This window comes from Rhopalosiphum padi, chromosome 1 (assembly GCF_020882245.1).
Source record: "Rhopalosiphum padi isolate XX-2018 chromosome 1, ASM2088224v1, whole genome shotgun sequence".
In the NCBI taxonomy this organism is placed as follows: domain Eukaryota; kingdom Metazoa; phylum Arthropoda; class Insecta; order Hemiptera; family Aphididae; genus Rhopalosiphum; species Rhopalosiphum padi.
The window spans coordinates 40,877,902-40,895,315 of NC_083597.1; the positions used below are offsets into that span (position 1 = coordinate 40,877,902).

Sequence of the window (17,414 nt, forward strand, 5' to 3'; positions counted from 1 at the left end):
TTCGCCGCTACCGCGACTACTTCCACTGCCGCCGCCGTCTCTGCGCACGGCGGACGTCCGCCACCGCCATTCCCCGCGACGCCGACGACACGCGGACACGCACGCCGACATGACCGCGTCCCACATGTGTTGACGAGATAACGGATCTGTCGATTAAAAAAAAAAAAAAAAAAAAGAGGAAAAAAAGAGAGAAAGCGACGCGGCGCGATAGGGAGAGAGTATACCATCCGACCGACCGACCGACCGACCGACCGTATCTCTCAAGGCGAACGCCGCCGCCGCCGCCGCCCCGAAGAACTACTGGTAGCAGCAGCAGCGGGTGGAGACGACACGGCGACGCGACGCGTGTGGGGTGGTTCATGCGTACACACGCGAATGTAGAGGAATCTCATTCCTCCACCCCCGCGACATTCGCTCCGACCACGCACCGCCACCGCAATCTATACAAACCGCCCTCACTCGCCCGCACCATATACGCCGGCGTCCCGTTATTCCGTTTCGGCCACCGCCGCCGACGCTCCCGCCAGTTTCCGAGCAACCCTTCGACCGGCCGGTGCGGTGTTCGTCGTCGTCGTCGTCGTCGTCGTCGCCGTCGTCGCGGTCGTTCGCTTTCTGTTTTTCGCGTACACACCCAAATAATACACGTAAAATCACACCACCGCACACGCACACACGTACACACGTACACACCACACACACACGCACACACGTTCTACACGAATAGACATAGACATATACACTCGAATACACACTCAAGTCCTATTGCACACACACACACACACTCACACACACATACGTACACACATACACACACACACACACGCGCGCGAACGGGTAATAGAAGGTCGTAATACACGTCGTGGAAATATCAAAAATTACAGTGTTCCGCCGCGGACAGTGCGACCGCTATTTTTAAATAATATTTATTTTTCCACGTTATTTATAGTTGATTTTGTTTTATTTTTTTCATCGAAATTTGAAAATATTTAATATTTTTTTTTTTAATCCGATTGTGTCTCGTCTATAGAGTATCAATATTGTTATTGTATGTAATTATTCGTGTTTCGGGTGTCCGTCCCAATGTGGTGTGCGAATGTTTAACGACGTTGTCGTCGTCGTCGTCGTCGTCTCCGTCAGTCTCCCGAGTGCACCGTATAAACATCGTGGTGAGTGCCATCACACACACACACACACAAGCGCCGCACACACATACGACCGCGCGGAAACACACACGCGCGCGTGTCAAAAAAAAAAAAATACGTACAAATAAAAAAAAAAAGCACCTACTCTGAAATAGGTTTTTCTGCGCCATCGATTTGATTTATTGCGTCATTATATCGGTACTCGTCCGGAACGAGATTAAGATGCGATCTCGTCTCGTGCGCGACACATTGCAATTTTAAAACGAGTTCTCCGACGATACAACAATGAATTATTAGTACTCTACCGATTTTTGAAATGGCGGAAATTCACGAAGACGCGCGTTCATAAACTATTAATCTGCAGTATAGTCGACGTATAGATAAACACGAAATAAACTTTTAATTACCCGATGCATTAATAAATATAGTGTCGAGCGGAAAAGTCGAAATAGATTTTCGTTCAATTAAATATTGATGGTTCGAATTCTTTTTCAATCAAAGTTCGTTTGTTTGGTATTTATTTTTTTCAATTATATTTTATTATTATTTTTTTTCATTTATATAATTTTTTTTTTTTTTTATATTGTTACACAAACAGAGTAGTTTTTGATACGCATTAAAAAACATCTATATATACATTCGATATAGTAAACAAACGTGTCACAGCGAATCGAATTTCTACACCCCTAAAATTAAGATATTTGTTTTGGTATTACCGCCTTCGTAATTTCTACTAATTGCGAACCTCCACTAAAACGATAATACGTGGGTTTTAATAAGTATGCAAACATAGGTCGGTCATAATTCACGAAAGTTTTGAACGGAATACCCTAAATTTTGGGGATAAATATAAAACATAAAAAGTTAATTTTTGGATAGTGTTCAGAGCAAATAAGAAAACTATTTATGAGCTGAAAAACTTACTTTTTCTGCGTTTTGTTTTTATTTTAATTTTTTTTTTAAACATTTTCAAAAGAACAACGTTACCGCTAAAGGCGACATTGAAGTTTTTATGGATTTTCAAGTAGTATTAGTTTCACATTTAAAATATTCGTTATCGCATATATGTATATATAATTTTTTTCTCGTTCTCTCCTCTCTTTTTCACTCACTCCTTCTCTTACCCGTACCGCGGACTCGATAAACTTTTTTCTCGTCGTCCCACTACAATTCGAGTAACCACATTATATTGTTTCGTATATAACAATTTTTACATTTGTAATTTAATACGATTGTACAATCGCTCTCATTCACGTTTGACTCGAAATTATCGTAACTATATCGCCTATACGTAACCGGTCGCGGCAGCGTTGCCTGGACAAATGCAGCACATCATCACGTCATACACGCGTACTACATATTATAATAGAATGGTATAGAAGCAAATCGTCGTGACTAAATTTTAAATCGTCTGATTGAATTGGATGAATGCCCGTGGAATTAGCGGTGCCCGTAATGAAAAACCCGGAGACCTTATAACTGCGGTTGAACGCCGAAATGACAAAGATATTAATTAGTTCAGCGTGACGTTACCCTCCACCTCTATACACATACACACATAAATATATATATATATATATCCTACAATCATCCCCTCGTAATTATTCGTCCTTTACATCTGAAGAATGGTGCCGTGTAGCAATTAAAATGCTACAAAGCTCGTAAATGCAGTATTAGGTCGTATTATTTTTCTCCGTTTTTCTCTGTCCGAGATCGTCTTGTTATAATAATATTAAATACATTTTTACTACTGTGATTTACGTTATTTTTTCATTTGCTCCACACTTGTGTCGTATAAAATCATCGATAGAATTTTTTTTTTCATTTACTCACATTTCAGATCTCTAGAGGCAATTTGAAAAAAAATAACAAATTATATAAAAATAAACCCTTCTGGTGTATGGAACTATCTCTCGAGAGTGTCGTGTCATTTATTTTTTATTTTTTCCTCTAGTACTCAATTGGAGCTGTTACGGATAATAATCGAACCACTAGTGGCCGAGTTCAAGGGACTACACGGAATTGGCACTCGAGGGAAAACGTGCACTTGATATTTTCAAATTATATTTTAATCGATTCAATGATCAATATCCCACTGGGGGGTTGTTTTATTTGGTTCAAATTCGTTTATATATAGTGTTCGATTATTATTGTTATATCTTATTTACTAGTCATGTTGGTAAAATAAAATAAAACAAATAACGAGGTTTATAATACACTAAGAAAGGTCGCAGAAGGAGATAATAACTTTTAGTTAAATTATGTTTAAGACGCATATTAAAAAAAAAAAAAAAAAACATGAAAACGACTATTATGGAATTTAAAATAATATTTAAAAAAAATTGTTATACTTCAATAAATTAACAAAACAATTTTTTTCTGTGAACTTATAAAGTTTTAAACGGTTTATTTAGTCAAAATTTCAAGTGCCTATGTTATATAATATTATAACCGTGACATAATTTAATTGGAACACGAAAAATTGACAGAATAAATAGTTGTTTTAAAAACTACAGGATTCACAATGTTGATTTGTTTTTATGATTTTTTAGAAAATAAATAAAAACTTCAAAATGTTAAATAAAATACGTACTATATACGGTCGATGTCAAATCGAATGGTATGTCACTTGAACATTTTCAGTACTTACATCGTTCATCCTAAAAAAGGTATTAAGGGAAAATATAAGTCGTCATTGACAAATCCAATAAATTTCTTGTTCAGATCTGAATACTAACGTAAGAATAATACGCTAGAAAATAAGCCGAGAAAATTGGAGATTTATAATTGATTTACTAGCACAGACAAATTTTTAAGACTCTCTCCATGAAAACATTATGCCTGATGTTTTAACATGGCTGCCAATCGTTGAATGCACATTTGATTTATTAATACCTCTAGGAATCCATTTTTGTGAATCGTCTATGCCCTATGGTATACGTAAATTGAATTATGGCTCGCAGCACGCGTATTATACTGACCAAAATACACTGTATTTTTGTTTTGTTTTATGTTTGATTCTCTGTTTATTTTGCTTTTTTGCTCCCCGTTGATAGAAATCCGAATGGATTTCGACCTCAAGCCACATACATTTAAGATTCGGGCAGTCATATAAATGATGGCAGTCTTATTACAGTCCGAATCGGTACCATTTATTATTAATACGTCAACACCGAAATAATAATAATAAGAAGAAAAATAAACAACACAATTGAAACGTTTATTTCAATATGAAAAGCGTCTGATCAGTCGTGGCTGTTACGAATAAAAAATACAAATTATATCTTGTTTTTTTTTTTTTTTTTTGTTCAAACGGACTAGGTACTCATCTCCATTCGTTTGCATAAGTCTCGTATGCAATTTTCTGAATCTGAAATTTCGATTGTTGTACATTTAGAACTTTGTCCACGTTTTCGGTTGATCATCAATCAACGTGTCATGCGCGGGTCGTTTATTTTCTTTTCGGAAGTGCAAAAGTTTTAAAAACCACAAATACTTGTCAAAAGGAAACAAAATGACCACAGTACATTTCGGTATATTGTGTGTATAATAAAATATAGAAACTATTACGTTTAAACAACAATAAGTAATTTTCTCGTATTCGATTCCGCGAAGACAATATGTGGTATATTTATGCTAATTAAATCATATTACCTAACTCAATTCGTCTTTTTTAATATTCATAAAAGTAAATAAATATTGAATCATATTATATTTCAGTGAGTAATTAACAGTACAAAAAAAAAAGGAAACGAAAACTTCTGATGAGTTATGGTTTGTGAAATTACATAATTTGATATATAATCGTTTTAAAATACAAACATGTACACGATGATTAATGGGCGTTTGGTTTTTACAAGCAGTCCAATCTTTAAAAATCAAACCGGGGAAATGTAATATAAAAATTTATTTTAGTCGTTACGTTATTAATTTAATTTATTAATATTATTAATATATTCCATATGAATTTATGCTAAACGATCGTTGGGAAAAATAGTAAACTATTCATTACAATATTATATAACATTATTAAAATACATTGCTATATAATAATTATGCTAGGAGTCACTTGTATAAGCAGATTTGATTACAAACAATAATATTATAACGGTTGATTGCGTAGTCACAAACCATAACCATAAACCTAACCTAACGTTAGTGAACTATTTTTATCGCATTGCACCAATATATTATTATAATTGAATTATTTATCTCATGCTGTACAGGTCTGATGTATTTTGCATATAACCTCCGACATTAAAATTGTTATGCGTTATAGAGTTTATTGAATGCAAACTGCAGGCAGAAGGCCTTCTGCTAAAAAAAAAAACTATGAATATGCAATATGCATAAAAAAATAATGGATATGTTATTATTTTAAATACAATCATTTTTTAGAGTTCTTAAAATATTATTTTTTTGCGACAATTGACTATTTTATCGTGTCACATACCCGAGTCATGTAAATTTAAATCACTTAGATATAATTCAAATAGTTCAATATAAATTAATTACGAATAACGCTGCGATGGATGAGACAACGTCAGGGTAATCATCGAATGTCTAATGTTCAAATAACTTAGATCAATATTAGTTTGATTATAAACCACAGTTGAAAACTTCTACAAGACGCTAATACCCAAAACCGTTTGTTAAGAAGAAAATCACGGTACACTATCAATTAATGTAAGTAAGTACGTAATGATATCACGAACTGAATAAAGAAAATAGTATATGTTTTCGTATACGAAAGTATACGGTTGTCGTAAATGTATTAACAGTCCATCAATATAGTGTTAGAAATAATATATCAGGCTACCATCGCAAAAAACATAATGATATATTTCGGTTTTAATTGTTTTTCCAACAGTTATCGACGTGTAACCATTTCACACTATCATTTATGTGGATAGACTATAAGTCATTATGATCGTTTATTATTTAATTTCCCGAGTACAATCCGATTCAATAACTATATAATTATATGTATCTATAAGAAAAAAATATAGTGAATAATGTGTTCGATAAATATCTGAAATAGGTAATCTTTAAAACACTTACTAGATTTATTTTAATTATTATGAACTATGTGTTACAGCCTGAGTGATTAACTATAACCTATACGATGACAATTTTTGTTTTATAAAGTTTTTTGATAATGTTTATTTTCCATCAAGCTTATTTGCTGCATTTACTTTAAGTGATGTGTAATTGTAACGATTATCTTAAAAGCAAACGATGAATACATTACCTACACATTATATTTTATAATGAGGTATTTTTTTTTTTTTTGAAAGTCTACAAAGATTATAATATTTTGTATTCATTGTTAAAGTTAACCTATTAAAATGTTTTTAATCAGTTGCTGTAAGTGTTTTGTATTATACATTTTGCTTTAATGCGTTTAATAACACTTTCACAACTCTGCTATTGTTGAGCTTTTACTTTTAATAAAACGATTATCGATTCGTGCAGGAATTTAATATTAAAAAAAAAAAAAAGATTAATGATGTTTATTTGATAGATTGATATTAGCTAGATTTTAGTAATGATAATATCTTCCAACGAAGCTTTTAAAACAATAACATCATCTAGAAGACGATATTGATTTATAATTAAACGTCGCGTCCTAAACAATAATATACGTTGAGTTTTGTAATGTTTATTTCGTATTATTCAAAACAAATTATGAATAATAATTGTTTAAACGTAGTTTTTTGTTAGAGCATACAATGTAAACGAATACAAAACATATTGTTATAGTGCGAATCCAATGTGTGACGTTACATATTTTCATTAAACATGTTAATACAAAACCTCTGAGTATAAACTATACAACTAATAAGAAATCAAAATCGTATAAATATATATAATTTATACTAATATGGTGTTTGAAGAATAAAACAACAAACAATATTTTTTTTCGGATGCTAATATTGTGTATATAAGTATACATTAAATACCAGATACCTAACACTTATTTGTCTTTTCCAGTAAATATTAGGTAAATATTATTATTATTAGTGGTAGCTATGTACTCTCTAACCTCACCCAAATAACTTGAATTCTTGGAATAAGATCTACTCTTGTAGTATTATACCGCCAAACAACAAAGTCTCGTCAGACCGTTCATTTCCCAAGGTAGTTGAACACATTATTATGTTAGTACAGTTCTTATTATATATTTTATTTTATAATATATTATTATATTGTTGATGCAACTACGTAGTATAGTGGTTTTCGAAGTTTAATTACCAACATTGCACAGCGTGTTAAAATTCACATTCGTTTATTTATTTTTTCACTGCGTTTTACACCACAACTTGATATTTTTAAACCTTTTCAGGAAAACGAAACTTATTTATCTTATAAATTAACATACAAAATTACTTTAGATTTTCCGTCTATTTAATTTTCATATAGTAAATTTTAACCATTTTTGAAGTTTTAAATTTTAATTAACATACTATGATAACTAACCGAATCGACGTGTTATTTTTTAAAATCACCGTCGGCACGTCGTTCCGTAAACGATTTACTAAATTATATTCATCAACTTTTATGCATTTACCTACAGCACTTGTACCATATAATGTGTAATATTACTTAATTTATAGCAATAGTAATCCCGTAGTTGGTATTTAATTAGCATTATAAGAATCATACAAAAATTATTACAAGGAGATAAATATAGTGTTGACCAATTTTTTACGTTTCTGGTTTTAGTGTATTCAAGTAAGAAACCGTTAAATTGTATTTAATCATACGCAATAAACAAACTATAGTCTAAATTGAAAATATAATTCTGTACAATATGAATCACTTTATGTATTAAGTCTATTCTCTATAATATATTAAACATTATATCAAAGAAGACGGTTCCTCTTCATTGTCGAATTTCATTATGCGAGAAAGGGTAGAGTTGGAAGGATATAAAGGAATGTGGAATGTTACATTAGCTAAGGTCAATCAAGTGGAGACTTTGATGTCCATACCGACCAACGGAAATGGGGATCCAAAACAAGTTTCCTACAAAAAAAAAAAACCGAAATTCCTATTAACGGCGCCTTACATACTCTATACGCGTGCAAACTGCACACATTGTTGAACTAGAATTGGCTTGTACAAGATAATTTTTAAACGAGCCACGTGGGATAGCGATTTCCAGTAGTTTTAAGTTATAATATTTAATAGTTCTTTCTAACCGCGTCTTACAGGTCCGTCGTCACCGCTATACGATTCTTATTTATTCGAGTTTTGCATAATATTATATCAATGTACACCGTATCACACAAATGGTATAATATTTTAAATGGAAACTTTTCACTGTCGTTGGATTTTGGACTGTTCTCAAAAGTCCTGGACGTTGCCGATTTGCATAAAACACACAGGTGAAAGTTTGTAAATGTAATTAACGCCGCTATGCTTGAAGAGTTTGCTCAGGTCATTTGTGCTACACCACCCTGTAGGGGCCCTGAGTTGCTAATACCACCTGACCGAGACAAAACTTTCTGCTAAAAGTTCGTAATATAAACGAAGTTTGGGTCCAGTCTGCAGACAACGGTAGCGCGAGCAAACAAACCGAGACGAAAACACCTCAACCGCAAAGATGAGAATATACATATATAGTTACACACGCGCGTCATGTATAATATTATGCACGCATACTTGTTCACACGTAACGATATATCAATATAAAATATAATGTGTAATTCGAAAAACATATTTTTTAATATAAGTACACCTATACATAGTGCACGGACGAATTTTGAAATTGTATTTTTTTTTTTTATATAAATAATAAAAACGCTTAACCACGTTAATCTGGATTTTACGTTTGCGAATCTCTCTCATGAATTGTGTATGCTTAGTTTTTGAATCTTTGTTAACATAAGGTTTATTATAATATTAATAATTAAGTACCGTGCAGTAACGTTGAAGCAAGAATGTTTTTGGTTTTAAATAAGTAACCGCCTAAGTACGTAGTTTTATTTTTTTTTTTTGTTGTTGTTATGTATAAGATATTTGTTCTTATAGTTTTTTACTTCACTATTTTGACGATCAACACTCGGGAGTATAATATATATAATATTTTTCAAGCCCACATCAATTATTTTTATGGTTTTTATATTTTTAAAAATCATAAATAATACGTATCACACAAAAATTATCAAATAAATATACAATTTATAATCATAATTGTATTTATATAATAACTTTATATTATAGAGACTAAATTATTGATAAATTATCAGCTAAAAATATCACGTTATTTATTTAATTAGTTGGAAAAAATGTAATATTTATTAGAAACTAAATCTGTACACATTTTTGAATCGATTAATTTTAGTTGTGTATAGTTTTTCAATTTTAACTATAAAGGTTTTAGTATTTGATTTTTAATTTTTTAATGGTCAATAGTTGGTAAATAGAAAAATGTAATAATTACATTTCATCGCGAGTGTTTGTAGACATTATTAAACACTGATTGGATGTCTTACAATTTACTTTAAACCAAAGTTATTACTATTAATAATTATGGTGCTAGATGATCAATTTTAGGCTGATTTACTATTAAAAATTGATAAATGACGATTTTTTTTCTCTATCTGTAGTATAATAATATCTAACTAGAGTCAATGAAATATAATTTATTTGAAAAGGATTTTTATCTAATGATATTATTCAGGATTCTTGCTATTATATGATAAATGTTTATTCATGTTCAAGCAGTGTATCAGTTGAAATACAATTGGTATTATGTACATCAAAATTCGAAATTCGATTATTGAAAGGATAGTTATAATTGTATAGCTCATTATATTCGCTTCATTGAACAGGATTTTGCCACACCATCGTCAGTTGTGCGAGAGGTAGATATTGGTAATATCGGTGTGGAATCTTCTTAATCCAACTTCACTTAATCGAAAAAATGAACAAAAATTGATAGTATACACATAGTATTACGTATTTAAATATTTTTATAATTTGTATAATAACATAGTTCCAATATGCAAATTATATTGGGTTATTCATACATTATAATAAAAGCAATTATATTATATTATAATGAGTTTGTTTGTTAATGACATTTACAATTTCTGCGTTGAAGCTACGTGATGAATCTATCGGATTAAAAATTAAATACATCTCAACAGCGTATAATTTATTCATCAAGTTCTTAGTAGATATTTTGTAAGTGGAACATTTAACATATATAAAAGAATTGGGACTGATCGTTTTTAAAATGTATTTTTTTTAAAAAGTCGTAGAAATACACATAGTTTTGTGAAGAAGTTCATTAAAAGAAAACTCATTTCTTCATAAACTGTTAACCGATTTTGGGTTATTAGTTATCTGGTTAGAATCATTTATCCTACTCGATGAATTTTCAATGCTTAAAAATTCAAAGACGATCACCGGGAACTCCACTTAAATATAGTGTCACAGTATTATGATTTGCATAATTATGTTTATTTTTTGTGGAGTATTTATGAAAGATAAAATGTTTCTGAAATATTTTTCATTAGCGTGATTATTTGCTTTCTTCCTTTCAGTTATTTTGAATTATTTATAAACAAAATATAAAATATTTTTATCTGAACATTTATTTAAAATGCAATCTAAAAAAATGTATCAATACAAATAAAAACAAAATTAACACGATTTTCGTTTTTGTTGCATTTAGAATATTTATGCTTGAAAATTCAAAAATATAATTTTACCCTGGCTATATGATTAAAAAAAATAATAAGTAAGTATGAAAAGTGTTGCGGTACTAAGGAGATTTTGTACAAAAATCGTCAACCTTATAAATATGAACATGAATTCTCACTTGCATTTCTTCGACATTTATTTTACTTACTATTTTTTCTACTTTTAAATTATTATTAAAAAAAAAAAAAAATTAACGTTTATAAAATTCAATCTGTGTTCAAGTTATTATTTTTAAAATAACTTAAAGTAATTCCATAGCCTTGTAAAAAAAAAAAAAATATATTATATTGTAAAATAATATTTTCTCTCCGGCATAACCGCTTTAAAAATGTATTTAAAACATTTTAAATATTCAATAAAATATTTTAAAATATTTAAAATATAAAAATATTGTAATTAATATTAATTAATAATATTATTAATATTTTATTTACTTTATAGTATATTTTTTATTTATCTGTCTAGTATACCCCAATCGCATATTAGAACATTTGTGAATATAAGTTAAGGACTATAATATATTATAGTATATACCTTATATTATACCTATTTTATATTTTAGGTTCAAACTATTTTATTTGGATGATTATATACTCGTATATTTAACCGTGCGTATTCATGTTTACGTTTCTAGACTCAAAAGATCAACTTAAAAATTCAACAGAATATTAATGGTAGAAAAGAAATTCAGTCCTAAATGAAATACACAAATAAAATAATCAGTATATTTAATGGTATTTCCATTTTTAGATTTTAAATAAGTTGTTCAATAATAAACGCAAGTATAAAATAATAAGGATTTTAAAATGTACTTATGTAATACTACATATAAGGCTATATCCATTATATTACAACAATATTCTATTAGGTACGCCTCAGTACATAATATGTAAGTACATCAATAGTACAGTCATGTGTATATTGGTAAAATTCGTTAAATACAAATACTTTATAATTTACAAAATTATACCGCACAACGTACAGAGCAGATATTACACGTTATGATACTAAATCGTTAATTTAATTATTATTGTAATACATTCAAGAAAATAACGCGCCTATCGAAGTAGAGCATATAGAAATAATATTGTCACCGACCATTTTCGGACACAAAGATTATTAATAATTCAACTGTGTAAAATGCATTTTTGACGAGTCGATAGCCATAATGACAACGGTGGTGACATAACATGGCCTTTGACAATCGCGGGTGCCAATACTGTGGCGGCTTTTTAATTGAACTGTGCATTCTGTCACATACGGTGCATTCCAATCTGCAGTTACACGATGGACGTTTGTCGAGCAATATCGATAAAAAAAGAGAAGCTTTTTAGTCAAACGGTTAACAAACGGTCACACAGGTCATATTTCGATGCAGTCTACAATCGTCACCTCTGCTCTGCGGACGACTGTTGTATTACACGATATTACGTACGTTCGTCTTTGTCCGCGTTCGAAACACTACGAAATGTCTACCAGAACTAACTCTTATCCCCGAACGCTGAAACGTCTGACCGCCGGCGGAGGGGCGTTCAAGTGCACGTGCTCTATATTCTTGCAGTTTCCTTCGGATTTTGCACACAACTCAATCGGACACCGGACGCCCGGAAAAACTTTTAAGCTACGCGATAATGTAAAGTTTTGGTCCTGTTGCCCACTTTCGAAACACACTCTTCCTGGAGCGCACCCCTTATTGAACGAGCGGGCGGAGATGCGCGGAGATAACTTACGTGTAAAAGCTAGTTTACACAACTACCGATCGTAAATAAGTAGCGAAATCGAGTGGCGTTCTGCGTCCGCACGGATAGGATATAACTACCCATATTCGTTTATAGTGAATATAAAAAATAATAATAATAGTAATATAAACTAAAACGCCGTTGTGTGCTTCGTGCGTGGCACTTACGAGTGGATGAAAGGTTATAATGTAATAATATACATATGGCGGAATAGACGATATTATTTTATATCATATAATATATATATATACATGGATAGGCGTATATTTTTTTTTTTTGAAAAGGTCAACGATTTTCACTCTTGACAATATCAAAAATAAACCCCTCTGACTGGCCTTACTGCATGCAATATGGGTTATAAATTACTATGGATTAAGTGAAGTATCAGTAGACACTTTGAGTCAAAACAATTTTATAACGTTTCTACAACAATCTCATCCTCGTGATATCATAACATAAAGTACTTTTTGTAATCCAATGTTAATTTTATGAAAAAAAAAAAAACATGCAATTTGTGAATACTCCAATTTATTTTCGATTTGGCAGTGCAGTGGTGTCGTGCATATTGCGGGATATGTCTTAAAAATGCATGTGAATGTCTTGCTATTTAATAACATTTTTTTTTTTTATTGATTTTACATTTAGAAGTTGGGCTGGATTTAGTTCGCAATAAGACAATCATATAATATTCACGTATTTATAGTTTGTTATTGAGATATCGTGATCAAATATTATATTTCATGATTTTTACATAGTATATTGACGGGAAATCAATTGGTTCTGATGAGATACGTCGCCATATTTTTTTAAATAAAAAAAATCAATGGTTAATATAAGTTCAAATGAGTTGAAAATCTTTCATTTTAAGAAAATCAATTAAGACAATATGAAGACGAATTACGCAGTGTGTGTAAAAATCGTGTACTCGTTTAATTGTAAACATATTGCAATTTTTGTCAATTTCGAAATGGTTAGAAATTAATGTTGGATAATATATTTATATATAATAATAACAATAATAATTAATGTTCATAATATTTAAAATCTGTCCAATTTATAATAAAAATAATAATTGTCACAGGTTTTATATCTAAAGCTCTTTTTCACCTATCGTTCGTTTTTAATTTAGAAAATTATAAAGTTGTTGCTAAAATATATATTTTATTTGTTCGATATAATATCGTAGTTAATGATTAAGACTCTTCAACTAGACCGTGCGTGAAAAATTAATATGAATATCGCGCATGCAACTAAGTGTGTGGAAGTAAAAATAATTTTTTCCATTTGATAACATTTGAGTAGAATTGTATCTAAATACCACTGATTGGTCAATAATAATTAAATAATAATAATATATTATATTGTTTTATATAAGAAAATCACTAATATGTCTGAATTAAAACATCACAATTATTTTTTTATATGTGATATTAACGCCAGAGATAAACAGTTATAGACAGAGAGTAAGAATTAATGAAAGGGCCACGGACAGAGGGAACTGAGCGAAGAGTACAAAAGAGAAGGGATCAGTGATGGAGAGATGAAAGAGGAAACAAATATTAGCTTCTCTTGGAAAACTGTAATCCATGATTTTTGTTTTACAGCTGAGTCCCAATAGTCGAATAGGACGTATAACACAGTGCACAGAACAATTGTTTAAATCAATTTAAAATCTGGCCAAATAAGTACGAAATTATTGAAAAATCAATTTTTAGTATCTTATGATAAAGAAATAAATAAACAATTTAATTTTTTTAATTTAATGTTATTGTAATTAAAGCGAAATTATTTAATACGTAACTTGTTTGTAATTTTAAAGTGTTGCTTCTTTTGATCAATTATCCAAATGAAATGGTAATACAAAATGTAACTATTCTAATAGGTATATTATATAATAAAACATACAATTTCGAATTCATTTTTATATGATATGATATAAATTGTAAACTACTTACATTTTTCCACTTGCAAAATGCATATTTTACACATAAAAATCGATTTCTACTTTGAAGTAAATGTACAATACATCTAGCAACTTTAATTATTTTGATACATATTGCTAATATTTATAACAAACATTTTCGAACAAAGTTTTCGATTGTTTATTATTCTATCTTTCTCAAGTTTACATCAAATTGAATAAATGGTTTTTCAATTTCTATTTTAGCATTGTAAATGTTCTCATCTCTTACAAAAAAAAATATACTTTCACCTGATCTTAGAGATGTTACTATTATGCTTTTATTCGGAAAATGTCAATATGCATTAACGCGTCCTTTTAAATTTTGTTCAATTTATCTCAGTTGCTATAAGAGTATTTCGTGTTTGGAAGAAGTTGACTTTGTTCGTTTTATTTCCAAACCGGGTACCTCTTTGAGTGCTAAAATCGAAGAGAATTGTTTGTTTTCTTCTGTCGAACGTTACGCAGGAAAATAGGACTTTTTAATTTAGCGAAAGACTTAATAGAAGTAATTGTTATCGAAAAATGTTTGAATATTTCAAATACTATATAAATACCAGCAAATCATATAAAAATGAATAGATTTTTCTTTTTGTCAATACAATTAAAAATACATATAAATTGAATTCAGTACGATATGATTAATTTATTTTGTTAAAATTTATCATAGTTTTAACGTGCAGTATTTATTAAATTTAAAATAATAATTGTTCACTTATTTTATAAAAATCTGCGTACGAATATGTCTAACCAAAACAAAGTTTTATAAATTATAATCTTTTGTATTTATGTACTTATAACTTATAGCTCACCAATACATTTATTTTTATTTTACTTAAGCCATTTTTCATTACCCAACAAAATTGTATTTTATTATACATTATGGAAAAATGTATTTATGCTTATACTCGTCTCTTCTTTATGCACTGTAAAATTTGTTTAAAATGTCGATTTACGTTTTTTTAATTAAATTTTAAAAACTGAAAATTTTTTTTTTTTTTTTTTGTAGTACGTTCATTCAACGTTTGCCGTATAATTATTTAACCGTGTACAATAGTATAAAATTTTGACCGGAAGAAATTACGGAGACTGTGCTGACGTATCTATTTAGTTCCACGCGGTATTTACCAGATACCGTGTCATAATTAAATAACCACGCTGTGAGTGTTTGATCTAAAAATAAAAGTCTGTAATGTATTGATATAATATGAACGAAGTGACAAAATTGAATATACATCAGTGTTTATTAAACATTTTAATAAGTAATTACTATAAATGGAAATTATATAATAATATACATATTATGTATAAAAATTATTGTTTAATTGAAAATAAAAAAAATTCGTAATCATTTCATTTGGAAAATTCCCGATTTACACAATCATATTATTGTTGTTATAGGTACTAGAGAGGAACCAACATTTCTATGAGTGGGGTCTGTATTATGTGTTTATATTTTGTGGATATAATGTTATTTGTTAGTATCTATAAGATAAATGTCGAATAGAGTTCATCACCCGTAAATACGAATCATTTAATATGGCTCTGTTGTAGAACTCTGTACAGTTAATCAAAATTATAGCGGTTACCATTTTGTCTCGATAGTATCAATGTTCGGGTACCATTTAGGTTATTACATTCGCGTGACCTCAGAATCCTCGTCTATCGCGTTTAGTTCGAAAAAATATCTATATCAACAGACGTTTTGATTAGGAATATGAAAATCAAATCATTATGGAGGACCTATCTAGTATGTATAATCTAATAACTAATGGAGTAATAAACTTAGGTTTCGTCGCTTGTCTTAGCGACGCGGTTTTAGAGTTGTAGCCAGTAAAAATTGCCTAACTAATATTTTATTCTCATTCTATAACAGTCGTAGTGTGCTCGCGTATTATTACAAATGCATATTATGCGATTTCGAATCAATTTAATTTTGAAAGCATGTTATAGCTTATTGCAAGTTTAATATAAATTAGAATACGTTTCAGTGATCCGGAATCCTTTACAAATTATTAAACCACATACATTATTTCTACAAAATTCAATAATGTATAAAACGTTAATTATTTTCACTTACGTTACATAATATCAATCCGACAATCCAACTAATGAAATCGAGTTGTATGCTGCGGCGGAAAACACATTACCGTAAGTTTGTAATTACAAACTTGGTGCGTTATTAAATTCAATATTTTTCAAATATTTTTTTTTTTTTTTTTTTTTTACATCTGCAGCGTCTCGTTTGCAATTCATGAACGTCGGTACAATTTCCCCAACTATTTGATTAAATCTCCACGATTTCACGAAGTAGTAACAGTTAATACTTAATGGCAAATATAAATTAATTATACGCGTTTATAAATTATTATGTAGTGTTTAATATATTATATAATATAAAATTAACGATAAATCAAAATTGTGTACATACACTCACATAATCACGTTAGTGATTAAATAATATATTTAATAATATTTTACATTTTCTGCTCTTACTTTATACTTTGGTCGTCACTACTTGTTTTTTTTAAATCCAGTTGATTTTGACGAACTACCTACAGCGCGGCGTTGATGTAATTTAATTATCGTATTGTTTATCTATATTAATTGGCACATGAAATGCAGCTGTTCTTTCAATTAAAAAAAAAAATACCCACCTAAATTTAATTCTGTAAAAAATAATATTGATTTTTAATTTTTTTTTTTTTATATGACTGTGATATATATATTTAATTTAAAATCGTGGGGTTAAAACAATTTTGGAATTATGTATATCAGTATAGAATATAAAATATTAAACTTGATTTTATTAACCATAAAAATACAATTTGGGTCACATAGAAAAAGGTAATGTAT

At 29.8% G+C, this 17,414-nt stretch overlaps 1 protein-coding gene across 1 annotated transcript in view; it reads left to right on the forward strand.

Annotated features, from left to right (window-relative positions):
• Window positions 1-518: 518 nt before the first annotated feature.
• The window catches only part of LOC132923673 (neuroligin-4, X-linked-like), a 302,330-nt gene continuing 285,434 nt past the window's right edge, over window positions 519-17,414 (forward strand). The window contains exon 1 of the mRNA XM_060987600.1: window positions 519-1,166. The gene's annotated coding sequence lies outside the window, so the exon portion shown is untranslated. The remainder of the gene's footprint in view (window positions 1,167-17,414) is intronic.